Source organism: Triturus cristatus, chromosome 11 (genome assembly GCF_964204655.1).
Source record: "Triturus cristatus chromosome 11, aTriCri1.1, whole genome shotgun sequence".
NCBI lineage: Eukaryota > Metazoa > Chordata > Amphibia > Caudata > Salamandridae > Triturus > Triturus cristatus.
The window spans coordinates 25327464-25341193 of NC_140594.1; the positions used below are offsets into that span (position 1 = coordinate 25327464).

The 13730-nt window shown below is 46.3% G+C and overlaps 1 non-coding gene across 1 annotated transcript; it reads right to left on the reverse strand.

Moving 5' to 3' along the window:
- Positions 1-1033: 1033 nt before the first annotated feature.
- On the reverse strand, positions 1034-1105 carry TRNAA-GGC (transfer RNA alanine (anticodon GGC)). Its single transcript has one exon. It is a non-coding gene; the product is annotated as a tRNA-Ala (tRNA).
- Positions 1106-13730: the final 12625 nt, after the last annotated feature.

Genomic DNA, 13730 nt, shown 5'->3' on the forward strand with positions numbered 1-13730 from the left:
TCAAAACCATATCCAGGGTTCAGTTCCCGAACCTGGCCTCCCTCACCATGTCTAACACATTCACAGACATTGCCAGCAGACCGCTGCTCAGAGGACAACCCACAGCTGTCTGACCAGTATGCGAAAATTAGGCCCTCTGGGCTGACCGCACGCACGTGGCCGAGCCCCAAATCACCAGACGCGCTGCATGATATCCTGACTTTTAACATACCCATGGATGATCTAGTTCGAATATGGATGGCACCAGAGTGGGGTCAAAAACATTGAACAATACTGCCAAAGGTAAATTTTCCTATGTGTGACGTTATTTGCCAACAGTGTAAAGAGTGATAGTTACCCAAGTGTTAGTGACACTTATCGCCAGCATAATAAAGCCAATGAGACATACATGTCAGAAATTGCACCATGGCAGTTTAGAAAAAAGACAGGCGCGCCGCGCGAGCCCCGCCCGCACTTAACTGAGCTGAAAAGACGCAGCGTTCAACGACGACGCCATACTGCGAACCTGGGCATATTCCTATGCGTACGTCCCAGCATGTGAGGCAACTGTTGCAATGAAAAGCGCTAAGATCTCCGATTCGGGTCAAGCGCGCGCGCTATGCAATCTCCCGCCCCCAGCCTGCCCCTGGCATTGCGTGCGTGAAGTGGTCACCGAGAGACCAAAGGAATAACAGGCGCACAGCACATAGATGTTTTTTTTTGGGATGTGCACCGGAGCTAGGGTCAAATCCTACGGACTGCGGCCTAGTTCCTGATAGAGCCCCCATTTAACCTTTTGGGCTGATGCTCTAGGGGGGGCAGGTGAGGCGCGTTCCGGTAGGGGGGTAGGTCAGAAGGGCGCCTAGTTATATACTGCTAGCTGTGCGAACGAGCCGCTAACTTAAAATGAGATAGACCCATATCATGGGATTTTACAAGGCAAACGTCTGACAGCTTAAGCGGGGGCCTCAACCCAGATGAAGGAATATCTCTTCCTTCATCGTGGTGCCAGCCTAGCTCTCTGCCCAAAGTCCAAGATAAGCATGGCAAAGGCTGGAGATGCCGGGGATAGATCCCGAGGCCTCATACATGCCAAGCATGAGCTCTACCACTGAGCTACATCCCCACCTACTCTTGCTCTCGTCACCACTGAGCTACCTCCCCACCTACTCTTGCTCTCGTCACCACCAACACTCACCGGGATAACCGGGATCCGAAAACCCGACGCAAGACCAGGAGGTGCGAACGGCATCAAGGCGAGACGTCGAGGCTATACAAGCTGACTCCAATGGACGCCCCGACTTGGTGTGCTGCCCCGAGCTAAACCACTCCATTCCCACTCAACAACCTTACCACCAGCGCTCTCCTGCTCTGGTGCACACACACTGCCCCGAGATGCCACCTTTGCGAAGGGGCCATGCTTACCCCGCTAGGCGAAAGGACCTGCAACCATTGCCCTGCGCGGACCAGTGCGACCCTGCACCACCAACTCCATAACGGCACTCACTCCCGCCTACAGTGTCGGGCGCCGCTTCTTCCCCAGACCACTGTCGACAGACACCAACCAAGGCCCACTACATTGTTTGAACGAATTGGGGAGAATTCACCACGAAACAAAGGAGTGGTGCGACCTACAGTGGGCCTAAAAGTTTTGGATCAAGTGGATCACCCCCGGGAAACGGTGGGGGTTGTAAGGTTGCACACCGTGCTAGCTAAACAGCTTTTCTCTTGTTTTCACTTAATATCCAGGGGGGCAGGTGAGAGATTGGTCAGGAGAGGTGCGACCTGCACCTCAGGGTACAGTAATTGAACCGTTTCTTTGTTTGGGTTAGTAAACAAAGGGCATGATGTGATTTTTAGAGTAGACAATAAAGTACCAGGTTCCCAAAATCGCAGTGGCCAATCGTTCCTTGCTGAACTCATAACGCTCTTCTCAGTTGTCCCTATCCTCCGTGGAATTGTGGTGCGAGCGAGACTCAGACCGTTAAATACGTGGCTCTGCAAGGGGCCAGCTACTGATGAATAGGTCCAAGCTCACCGGAAGTCGCCCGGCTCTGAGCTCGAACCTGGACTCTCCGATCTAAGGTGGCAGCTCACTCCCTGCAATCAACCCAACTATGAAGGCCTCATGGCAACGGGGGGGCGCTAGGTGGCGCACTGCGGAATGGCTGCCTTTGGGTGAAGCTCCCGCAGCCCGGCGACGAAATCCTACACAATCCTGCCTGAAAGTCGTCTTTTGCTGCCTGCACGGACCTGCGTGGGCGTCCCGACATCCCTACTGCCGCCTGAGCGCTAATTCATCCTTTGTGGCCCGGTGATATCGGACTGGGAGGCCGCTGCGGGCCGCGCCGGCTGTGGCGGACGTCCCACTGGAGCCGGGACCGGGAGGCTGCCGCTGCGCGAGGACGGTGCTTCACGCGTGGTCGATAGGCCTCGCCTCCGGCTTCAGGACCACGGGCGGCGGCCCTACGGCGCGACTCCGGCGATCCTCGTGTGTCATATCGGATACCCCTGACCGGGGGCGAGAGGACTGCCTCGGTGGTAGCGGGGCGCCCGGCGGGCGCTGACGCTGGGGAGAGGTGCATCCGGCTGAAGACGCGGCCGCGGCGGCCGCCTTCCCTGCTCTCATCTGGTCCTTGCTGCGGCGCAGCGTCATCTCACTCGTGTGGTAAATATTTAAATTACCTGTACTATTTTTATACGGTAAAATTCAGTAAGAATAACTCAGTAAAATAAGAGGCAGAATCCGTGGTATTCGAGGGTATAATAGGGTATTTATTCCTTACAAAGGAATGATGGTTCGAACCAGGCAATCGAGTTCCGTCACCACGAAGGTTCAGGAAGGGATCAGCAATACATTATTGACAAGTTGTCATATTTATATTAAAATGCATTACAGTAAAGACAGATGCAGGAGGCGTAACAGCTGATAAGAATACACATACGTAATAGAAAAGGCGTTACAATAGGCGTGCATAGAGGCGTATACTAAAAACGTCATTATGATGGTGACACAAATGGGTGGATCCATAAGAGAATCCTGCAAAGTCAGCAAAAATACATGGCAGAGATGCGCGCGCAGCCGCATGACGTGTGATTGACGTGTAACTAGAGGGTGAAGGGAACGTGACATTTAGCCCTACATGAGGAGACAGAAGTCTGGGGTGTCAGGACAACCTAGTCCTAAATCATATCTAATATCTTGTGTTTAAAGAACTATATTATCTAGAAGGAAAGGTCTTCTCGGACAGATCCTATTCTATACTGACTGCTAGTGCGTGTACAAGCGTCTAAGTGTCTACATGGGATGCGAGGGGGGCATGGGCCTACCATGGTAACGAGAGTCATGAATTACTTGCACGGAGACAGTAAGGCCGGGCCCTTTGCTCTGCAGCTAGGGGGTGTTTACCTAAGCTATTTAGACAAGAATGCATTTCTTGAGGAGCGGAACAGATAACTTGAAGGCTGAATACAGTTTTGGCAGGCAACAGGCCGGGCTAGGCATCGTTTAGCCGCGCAGGAAGTGAGACAAAGTTCATGGATACAGATGCAGGTCCAGGCTGGAGAATTCAGAGGCAGAAGTAAGAAAAGGCTCGATGGCAGAATTCAGGGCCTACCTTGCCAGAGCTGGAAAACGTGAAAAGTATACCATATAAAGACGATGGCAAGGCATACTTAGGAATGGAATATCTGGCCCATTCATGGCAGATATGAAAGAGTACATATTAACGTTGGACACAATCGTATTTGCGTCTTCATAGCTTGAAGTGGAGGGAACATACATGTACTTGTAGCATGTACATGGAGCCGTTGGGGTCTAGATAGGGGACACAATTTGACCATAAAAATTCATATTTCCTCATTCCCTCCTTGTCCCCTACGGACCCTCATGAAATATCGATCTTCAGAAATCCATCAATCTGTTCATGTAACATCATTTGCTCTTCTTTCTTCTTCCGGGATCTTGAATGAAAACTTGAACGTGGAATACACGATGTGGCACACAGGCCGCAAATCGCTGGTCCACATTGCAGACATAGGCAGCAACTGAATACTATGAGAAGGCCAATACCTAGGAAGGATAGGACTTTCCATCCCCAGGCTGACAACACGCTCCAGAACCAACCGGACCATGTCCAGGTGCCTGCATTCTGATGTATCTGGTTTGCAATCTTGTGAAGACGAGTTATGGCTTTATATACGGATGGCGCGTTTTCTGGGATGAAAACACAGCAACTTGATCCGATGACCCTACAAGCTCCGCCCCTATCTGCTAGGATGACGTCAAGAACAAGACGATTTTGGAGAACAACAATCCGCATCGCAGACTGCTCCTCTGTTAAGTTGCCTAGGGCAGAGGTAGTTTCATTCACTACTGCTTCAAGGGTTCTGGTTAATCTACGTATCAGTTTACTGTTTGAGACAACACCTATGTAAGGAAAAAGACCTTTATTGAAGTCTGTATATTGTTCCCATGCTGTTTCGGTGTAGTCAACAATCGGGATATCTCTCTGGGGTCTATGGTGTACTAGATTAGTATTTCTATGATAATCAGGAGGGGCTAGGAAAACAGGTGGCAGAAGGAATGCAATGTAACAGGTACCATCCCAATCTAGGGGTAGGCGTATATATGCGGTGTGACCACAGATGAAGTAGGAGTGACGGGAAGCTCTAAATGTAGACTTGCCTTTATCACTGAATTCGATCACAGTAGTACATTTACTATGACCCAGATGTACTGAACCATTCTTTCTTACACATAATTCACCTTTGACTGGTAATACGGACATAGCAGGCAAGACTAGTGTAGCTTCAGATTCAACATTTAGAATCATGAGGTTAAGTGTAAAATTACCTAATCCATACACTTCATTTTCTAGGTCTGTTCCTGTTCTTTTGGGAAGTCCCTCCTTGTTAGGATAACAGGCTTTAAGCAAAACTAAGTTCAGGTTTCCCCGTACCCAGTTGCTCTGGTATACTACAGTGTTTGAATCTAAAGAGTTAATCAAACTAAACCATGCTCCACAGGAACCATTGTGTGTGAACGGATATGGAAAGAGAGGCAGAACTCCTTTGTACTTCTGATAGGGAGGGAGTCGGCCACATATCCAACAATTTGTAGCGTTGCTGGTCTGATGGGAATGATGTAACATACTAATGAATGTGTTGTTGCGCAGCGCAAATCTATAGGACAACTCATGTGGAGGTAGTTCACTAAAAGAATGTTCGGCTGTGACATTGTAAGCACGCTTGAAAATAGGATAGTACATATGTAACAGTATACTTGCGACAATAATAAAAAGACTTAGAAAAAACATAATCAACAATGTCACTATACAGTGACTATGAAGTGATTTACAGTATGCATGTTTCTTGAGCTGTTTCTGTCTATTTTTCTCTCTCATTCGGTCTAGAGGATACATGTCAAAGACTCAATTCAACCGATTCACCTTGGAGAGGACTTAAACAATCGAATTGTCTGACTTGCTAGACCTTAGTTTCAGTTTATAGTTCTCTTTTTCTGACTTTTCAACCAGGGGGAGTTTTGAGTCAGTCGGTGAGGGAATGCAGGGCTGAACGTTTAAATCCGATGGTAGTCCATGAAATTTCTTGATATGACTCGAGTGTAACCACCCCTTGCGACCCTCAATCTTCACGGCTGTCCTTGTGGTGAGAAGAACGAGCTTGGGTGACTGCCAACGAGGCTCCAGCGGGCTCCTCCTGTCGAAGTTTCTTACAAGCACTAGGTCGCCTGGAACCACGTCATGGGGCTCCACCTCAGTGTTATCGGGAAAAGCTGCAGCTACCTGTGAACGACAAGATTGTAGTGCAGACATCAAGGAAGCCAGGTAATCTGTCAGCATATTACAATCAACATCAGTTATTTTACGAGGTATAGGCGTCCCCCACATATTTGGTGGCCTACCGAAGACCACCTCGTACGGGGATAGCCCTGTGCGAGAATGTGCTACCATTCTCATGTAAAATAGTGCAACCGGTAAGGCTACTATCCAGTCGACACCTTTCTCTCTACAGATTTTTGAAAGTCGTATTTTTAGGGTTTGATTATGACGTTCCACGAGACCTGCTGCCTCGGGATGTCGGACACAGTGGAATTTCCATTGATAGCCTAACAAGAGTGAAATGTGTTTCATTAGCTCGGATGAGAACGGCTGGCCATTATCTGAGTACACGATACGGGGCAAACCATACCGTGGGAAGAATTCACGAACTAATTGTTTGGCAGTAGTCGGGGCAGTGTAATCTGAAACGGGATACGCCTCTGTCCAACGGGAAAGAGCGCATACAACTACGAGGACATATTTGAATCCTCGACATCGTTCCATCTGGATATAATCCATCTGGAGGACTTCAAAAGGGTGATCGGGAGGTTGAAATCCACCCTGCTCTACAGGTACCCCTTTACCTGGGTTGAACTGGCAACAAATCATACAAGTTCGGACTTTCTGTTTGGCTGCAGCTCGTAAGTTTTTGTTGAACCAAATGTGTTGAATACTGTCTAACATAGCTTTTTCTCCTAGATGTGCTGGACTATGTATTGTGTTAATGATAACTTGAACCATTGAGTCGGGGAGAAACCATATAGCTTTTCCCTTCGTCATCCATCCCTGATCGGTTTGGATCCCTCCTAATTCAGTCCATTTCTTTATTTCCTCTGGTGTAGCATGTGTCTGTATGTCAATTACATCAAGAGCGGGATCCTTAACTGTCATGCAGTGTGTCGGCGTCGGAACTATTGTCTTTGTCAAGTCAGTGGCATGAGTCTGATTCTGTGCTGTTTGCTTAGCTGTTCGGTCTGCTAGGTCGTTACCCTGGGAAATAATATCGGTGACTTTTGTATGGGCTTTGCACTTCATGATAGATATTGAAGTAGGTAGATGTATTGCATCTAATAGAGCTTGAATGAGGGGACCGTGTTGAATGTTGGCACCGTGAGAAGTCAAATAACCTCTCTCTCGCCAAAGGACTCCGAAGTCGTGTACGACTCCGAAAGCATAACGCAAATCTGTGTATATGTTAACTTTTCTGTTCTTGGCTTGAATACAGGCTTGTGTCAGAGCAATAAGCTCTGCTGCTTGAGCTGATAATGTGTCGATACAATTTGTTTCAATGACTTCGGTGTCTGTCGTGACTGCATAGGCGGCCACTAACTTTCCTGTACTTGTTCTCATACATGAACCATCTACATAAAGCGTTAGGTCCGGATCTGGTAATGGGACAGCTGTCAAATCTTGTCTTGGTTTCGTCGTAATAGTAATGACTTCAATACAATCATGTGCCAGTGGGTCTGTTCCACTTAATGGCAAAAGTGTGGCAGGATTTAATGTACTACAACGTCTGATTTCTATGTGTGGCTGAAACAATGTTAGTTCGTAACCTGTCAGTCGTGCTATAGTCAAGTGTTGTGTTTGTGTCCGGTTCAAGAGAACCTCTACTGCATGTGGTACTTGTACTGTCAATTGATGTCCTAATACTATGGAATCGCTTTGTCTGATCGCTAGAGCTGTCGCTGCAACTGACTTCAGACACGCAGGAAGAGCCTGAGCTACGGGATCTAATGTGCTAGAAAAGTAAGCACATGGCTTGTGTGATCCAGCTTGTTCCTGCGTGAGTACTGACAAGGCAGTACCTTCGCGTTCTGTAACAAAGAGTGTAAAAGGCTTACTGTAACATGGTGTCGCTAAAACAGGTGCTTGACATAAGGCCTTCTTTAAGTCTTCAAAAGCTTGTGTATGTTCTGGAGTCCAAGGGAGGACAGTCGATGTCGCTGCCTCCTGGGTTGTCAACTGAATGAGTGGTTTAGCTAAAAATGCATATTGGGGGATCCACTGCCTGCAGTACGAAGTGAGGCCTATGAAGGCCCGTACCTCCTTTTGTGTCTTGGGTGGTGGCATGTTTACAATTAACTGGATGCGGTCAGGTGTGAGCTGTCTCCCCCATTTGGACAGCAAGTGCCCTAGGTACACAACTTGCTGGACACAAAATTGCAGCTTTGAAGGGGACACCTTGTGCCCCTTGTCAGCTAAGAAATGTAAAACCGTCAGTGATGCTTTTTCACATTCGGGTTCGCTTCGGGCGGTGATCAGCAGATCATCGACATACTGAAGTAGTGCAGTGTTAACTGGCATGTGGATACTGTCAAGTTGTCTTTTCAGTGCTTGGCTGTAGATGCTAGGACTTTCTGTAAATCCTTGAGGTGCGCGTGCGAATTTAAAACTTCGGCCATTTAAACTGAATCCGAACAAATATTGGCTTTCCGGATCTATTGGGACGCTGAAGAAGGCGTTCTTGAGGTCAATTACAGTAAAGAACGTTGCCTCTGAATCAATAGCTGTCAGAAATGAAGAAATATCTGGGACCACGGGGTATTGTGGTAAAATGCATTTATTTAATTCTCGTAGATCAATAACTAATCGATATACTGGGGGTGCTTTTGGGTCGGTTCGTTTAAGAATCGGAATAATCGGAGAATTACATACATTGGAGTCGGTTTCTACAACCACTCCTTGTGCAATGAGCTCGTCAATGATTTGCAGTAAAGCCACTACAGCATCTGGCGGTAACTTGTATTGTCGCATTCGTGGTAGTACCACTCCTGTTTTGAGTGTGACTCGATATGGTGTAATGTGCATACAACCTACATCAGTGGGACCTTGTGCCCATAAGTGTGCAGGTAGATTCTGTAACCGTTGATCCATGTCTCTAGACACATAGTGACCTTTAAAGTCACGCAAAAATAGTCGTACTCCGTCCGGAGAACAACATATTATAGCTCCTAGAGCTTTCAATGTTTTTATACCTAACAAGTTTTCTGGGCATGATTTCGTAAGCAATAGATCTGTAGTCCGTGTTAATGGACCGACTGTGAATGCAAGTGGTTGCGATACTTCGTTAATAGTGGGCTTTCCTGAAAACCAAGGGAAATATTTTGTGAGCCTGAGAGGGGTGCCCCTGGAACTTCATCGTGACTTATAGTTGTTCTGCTTGCCCCTGTATCGAGTAGAAACTTTCTGTCTTTCCCTAATACTTGACTCTGCACATAGGGACCCTCTTGATCTACCGGAACCTCAATAAGGGGTAAGCCAACTTCCCTCTCCAGGCTATTTCATGTGTAGCGCTGATATTCTGGATAGTCATTTTGTGCATACTGGTACATCTGTTGTGTCGTGTTTTGTGTTGCGGCAATAGGCTCTGGCTGTTGTTGTGGTACGGTCTGTTGTGCAGTTTGCATAGGCTGTATATTCTGAGGTATTTGTTGTTGGATCTGATCCTGTCTAGGCGGACGCGGTCTCTCCTTAGTTTTACCCGTAGAGATATTATGTTTCAGAACTGCACAATCGTTTATATAATGACCTGGCTGTTTACAATAGTTGCATGTCCCTTTAACGGGAACCGCTGAATTACTGGACTGTGTCGCACCCTTTTTATGACCGTCAGCTGGAACTGACTGAGCGACAAGCATTTTCATTTTCGTGTCTTTCATACGCCTTGTTTCGTGTTCTTGTTCTTCTCTAATTCTATTCTGGTGATACTGTAACATTTGTAACATTTGTGACGGGGTATTAGCCTGCCAAGTGCTCTCAACTTTCAATACTCTGTTTTTAACCTGCGGCAGGGAATTCTCGACTAGTTTTGTTACAAAAAGGTGTGGATATGACTCACTATTTGCTTTCAAGCCGCTATTAATACCAAAACATTTTTCAAATCGGGAATAAAAATCACTGGTGTCTTCCTCCGGTTTCTGTTTGCAGGCTGAGATTGCTCCCCAATCTTCCTTTTTCGTGGTTAATAAACGTGGCAATACTTGCACTAATAGACCTGGCAATGCTTTTGTTTTTTCCCCAAGCCCTACGCCTACAGTTCTGTTATTTTCTTCATTTTCTAATGCGGTCCAATCAATCTTTTGGTCTCCCACCTCCCATTCTTTTTCCTTGAGTTTCTCATAAATACCGGCAGGCAATAATACTTTCAATATTTTCATAATGTCAGGATAGGTATAATCACCCATGAGTAACATGTCCTTTAGTTCACGGTGAAAACCTGCTGGATCTTTATCATGGCTGGGCACTAATTTTTTCATTTCCAATAGTTCTATTTTGGTTATGGGCGTGTACACAAACACGCGTCTAAACGTATTGTCATCATTCCTGACTGGGTGTACTTCGCGTAAGGGATTCTGTCTGTCTGTGTAATACGGGTTTCTCTCCATGGAAGGAGCTGGATCATGTTCTGGGCACAAAAAGGCACTATATCTGTGTCTGTATTCTAGAATTATTTTAATTAGATCGGTACCTAAACCTCTCCATTTATTCATGAGCAGTTCTATCAATATATCGGGTAGGGGACCAGGATCGGAGTGTTGGCCTTTATACAATATGAGGAGATGTTGTATCATGTATATACTAGCTAAACGCTGTTCGTCTGGGGCGAGATTCAGAAACGTGTGTGCTAGCGCATCATCACTATAATTTTCAGAGCTGTCAGCCCATTGTACTGCTGACCTGGCTAATTCTTGTTCATCCATAGAATCGAGCACATGGTACCCCCTTCGTTCTCGAAGTGATTTATCAGTAGCCTGGAATAAGTGTTCAGGGGTCCTTGGATTTGTAATAACTGTTTGGAAAATTTTGTTACATTCTGGATGTATCGGACGTATTGTTTTATTAAAAGATCTTCCTTTTCCTACATAAGCTATCATTTGTTTAGCTGGTAATGGTCCTGTGTTCATTTCTGACTGTTCCTCCTCCTCTTCCTCTGATTCAGTTTTATCTGCTTCTACTCTGTTTTCATGTATTCGTTCTACTTCTTTTCTGATCCTTCGGCACATGGCTTCTATACACTTCTGTTTATCATGTCTCCCGTCTGTTATATTCTGACCCCATTTGGTAAGTGCTTGCATTTCTTCCGAATCTACCTCAGGCCTATCTCTATTTCTGATCAAACAGTTTATAAAAAAGCGTAACAGTAATTTTTGTATGTCTACTTTCTGGTATTCCATGGCTTCGGCAATACTTTCAGGACCTTGCCCTGATTGGATAAAGTGATATATTTTGTCTAGATGTTCAACCATTCCTGGTAACGTCATTAAATAGTTTGCAGCTCGTCGCAAACGTACTGAAGACAGCAACATTCTGTCGTGTTTTCCTGGCACAGGATCATATCTACAATCGGAAAGAGGCTCGTTTAATATACTGTCTGATATTCTTTGGGGTGTACGTCGATATGCTAAATCTCTATAAGTCAATCTAGTGTTTGGCGGTGGCGTGGAAAAACCTCCTGTCGCACCCCCTGAGGTGCCAAGTCCAAAAGGATTTGTTGGGTGCAGGGTAGAGAGTGTCGGTGCAGGAAGGACTGTAGAAACAGATGGAATTGTTAGAACTTGAGTAGGAGTTTGTTGCTGCGGAGGTGAGTGCAGCTGATTTTGGGGTTGAGTGTCGTTAACGGGTGGTGTGCGTGGCTGCACACCATTAGCATATTCGGGGGCGGCATCGTCTAAATAGGAAGAAAGGAAAATGTCTTTTGCGGTCTTGGGATGTACTTTAATCGGGAGTAACGGAGGTGGTAGATCTTCTGGTACCTCCAAAGTGGCCTTAGGCAAACCCTCGGCCAGAAGAGGATACATACCATTCATAAGAGTGTTTCGTTGTCTGTCTACTTGTTCTGATTTTACTCGGGTACCTTCGTCAATTAATATATTTTCTCGGGCCTTTTCTGAATCTTCCCTACTTTTCTCTTCCTTTCTGAGCGCTTTCTCTGTGCGCCTATGCGATTCTTTACGCCATAGTTCAATGGCATCTTTCTGTGACTGTCTGGCTTTCTTTTTCCATAACGCTTCTTCTATTCTCATGATGCAATCTGCATCCCATGTTCCAGCAGCGGGCCATCTCTGACTCTCTGCCAAATCCTTGGTGTAGTCCACCCATAGATCAAGATATAATACGGCATCTAGGCCATGTTTATGGTACATAAAGTACCCTGGAGTGTCCCTAGGTGGGATAGGAACAGCTTCCTCGAGTATCCCTTTTCTAGTTTTTATCTGTCTTAATTTTGAAAATAACGGCATCTTGAACCTTGTTACTTAATTCTTACTCGGCCTTTGAACACAATAATTACAATAAACACAATAATGAAGATCGAACAATCACTCATACCACGACATTTAAAGCATATCAAAACATTTTAGAACGAACAATAATAATTAGAATAAAACTAGTTTAACTGCATAATACTATATATACTGTATGTACTGCTAAACAGTACAGATACACTGCTAAAACAGTGCAGACCAGGTCTGTGTACCCAGACCCGTCTTGACCGGCACAAACTAATGTGCACGTCTAGATGCGTCCTCAGCAACGGTACTCACCGGGAAGCACGGAACGGAAGGCCTCGGAAGTCTGGACTGGACTAGACCAAACTGGGCTGGACTCGACTCGTGACTTAGATACTTCGGAACTTCGGAATCTGGTGGGCCTCTGTATACCTCGGATCTTGCTCTCTCAGCTAGGCTCTGGTCGGGATTCTCCGCACTCCTCACCGCCTCGTCTGGGTGTTGATCGCAGCCTCAGTCGCCCCCGTTGGCCTGAGGGAGATACAGGAAATCCTGCGGGTACGCGTAATTGTCCGTCCGGCTGTGGCAGGAGACCGGGTCTGCAACGCACCTCCGGCGCGTGGGGTGTGAGAGGTGTCCCTATTCGGGCGCCAATTATGTGGTAAATATTTAAATTACCTGTACTATTTTTATGCGGTAAAATTCAGTAAGAATAACTCAGTAAAATAAGAGGCAGAATCCGTGGTATTCGAGGGTATAATAGGGTATTTATTCCTTACAAAGGAATGATGGTTCGAACCAGGCAATCGAGTTCCGTCACCACGAAGGTTCAGAAAGGGATCAGCAATACATTATTGACAAGTTGTCATATTTATATTAAAATGCATTACAGTAAAGACAGATGCAGGAGGCGTAACAGCTGATAAGAATACACATACGTAATAGAAAAGGCGTTACAATAGGCGTGCATAGAGGCGTATACTAAAAACGTCATTATGATGGTGACACAAATGGGTGGATCCATAAGAGAATCCTGCAAAGTCAGCAAAAATACATGGCAGAGATGCGCGCGCAGCCGCATGACGTGTGATTGACGTGTAACTAGAGGGTGAAGGGAACTTGACATTTAGCCCTACATGAGGAGACAGAAGTCTGGGGTGTCAGGACAACCTAGTCCTAAATCATATCTAATATCTTGTGTTTAAAGAACTATATTATCTAGAAGGAAAGGTCTTCTCGGACAGATCCTATTCTATACTGACTGCTAGTGCGTGTACAAGCGTCTAAGTGTCTACATGGGATGCGAGGGGGGCATGGGCCTACCATGGTAACGAGAGTCATGAATTACTTGCACGGAGACAGTAAGGCCGGGCCCTTTGCTCTGCAGCTAGGGGGTGTTTACCTAAGCTATTTAGACAGGAATGCATTTCTTGAGGAGCGGAACAGATAACTTGAAGGCTGAATACAGTTTTGGCAGGCAACAGGCCGGGCTAGGCACCGTTTAGCCGCGCAGGAAGTGAGACAAAGTTCATGGATACAGATGCAGGTCCAGGCTGGAGCATTCAGAGGCAGAAGTAAGAAAAGGCTCGATGGCAGAATTCAGGGCCTACCTTGCCAGAGCTGGAAAACGTGAAAGGTATACCATATAAAGACGATGACAAGGCATACTTAGGAACGG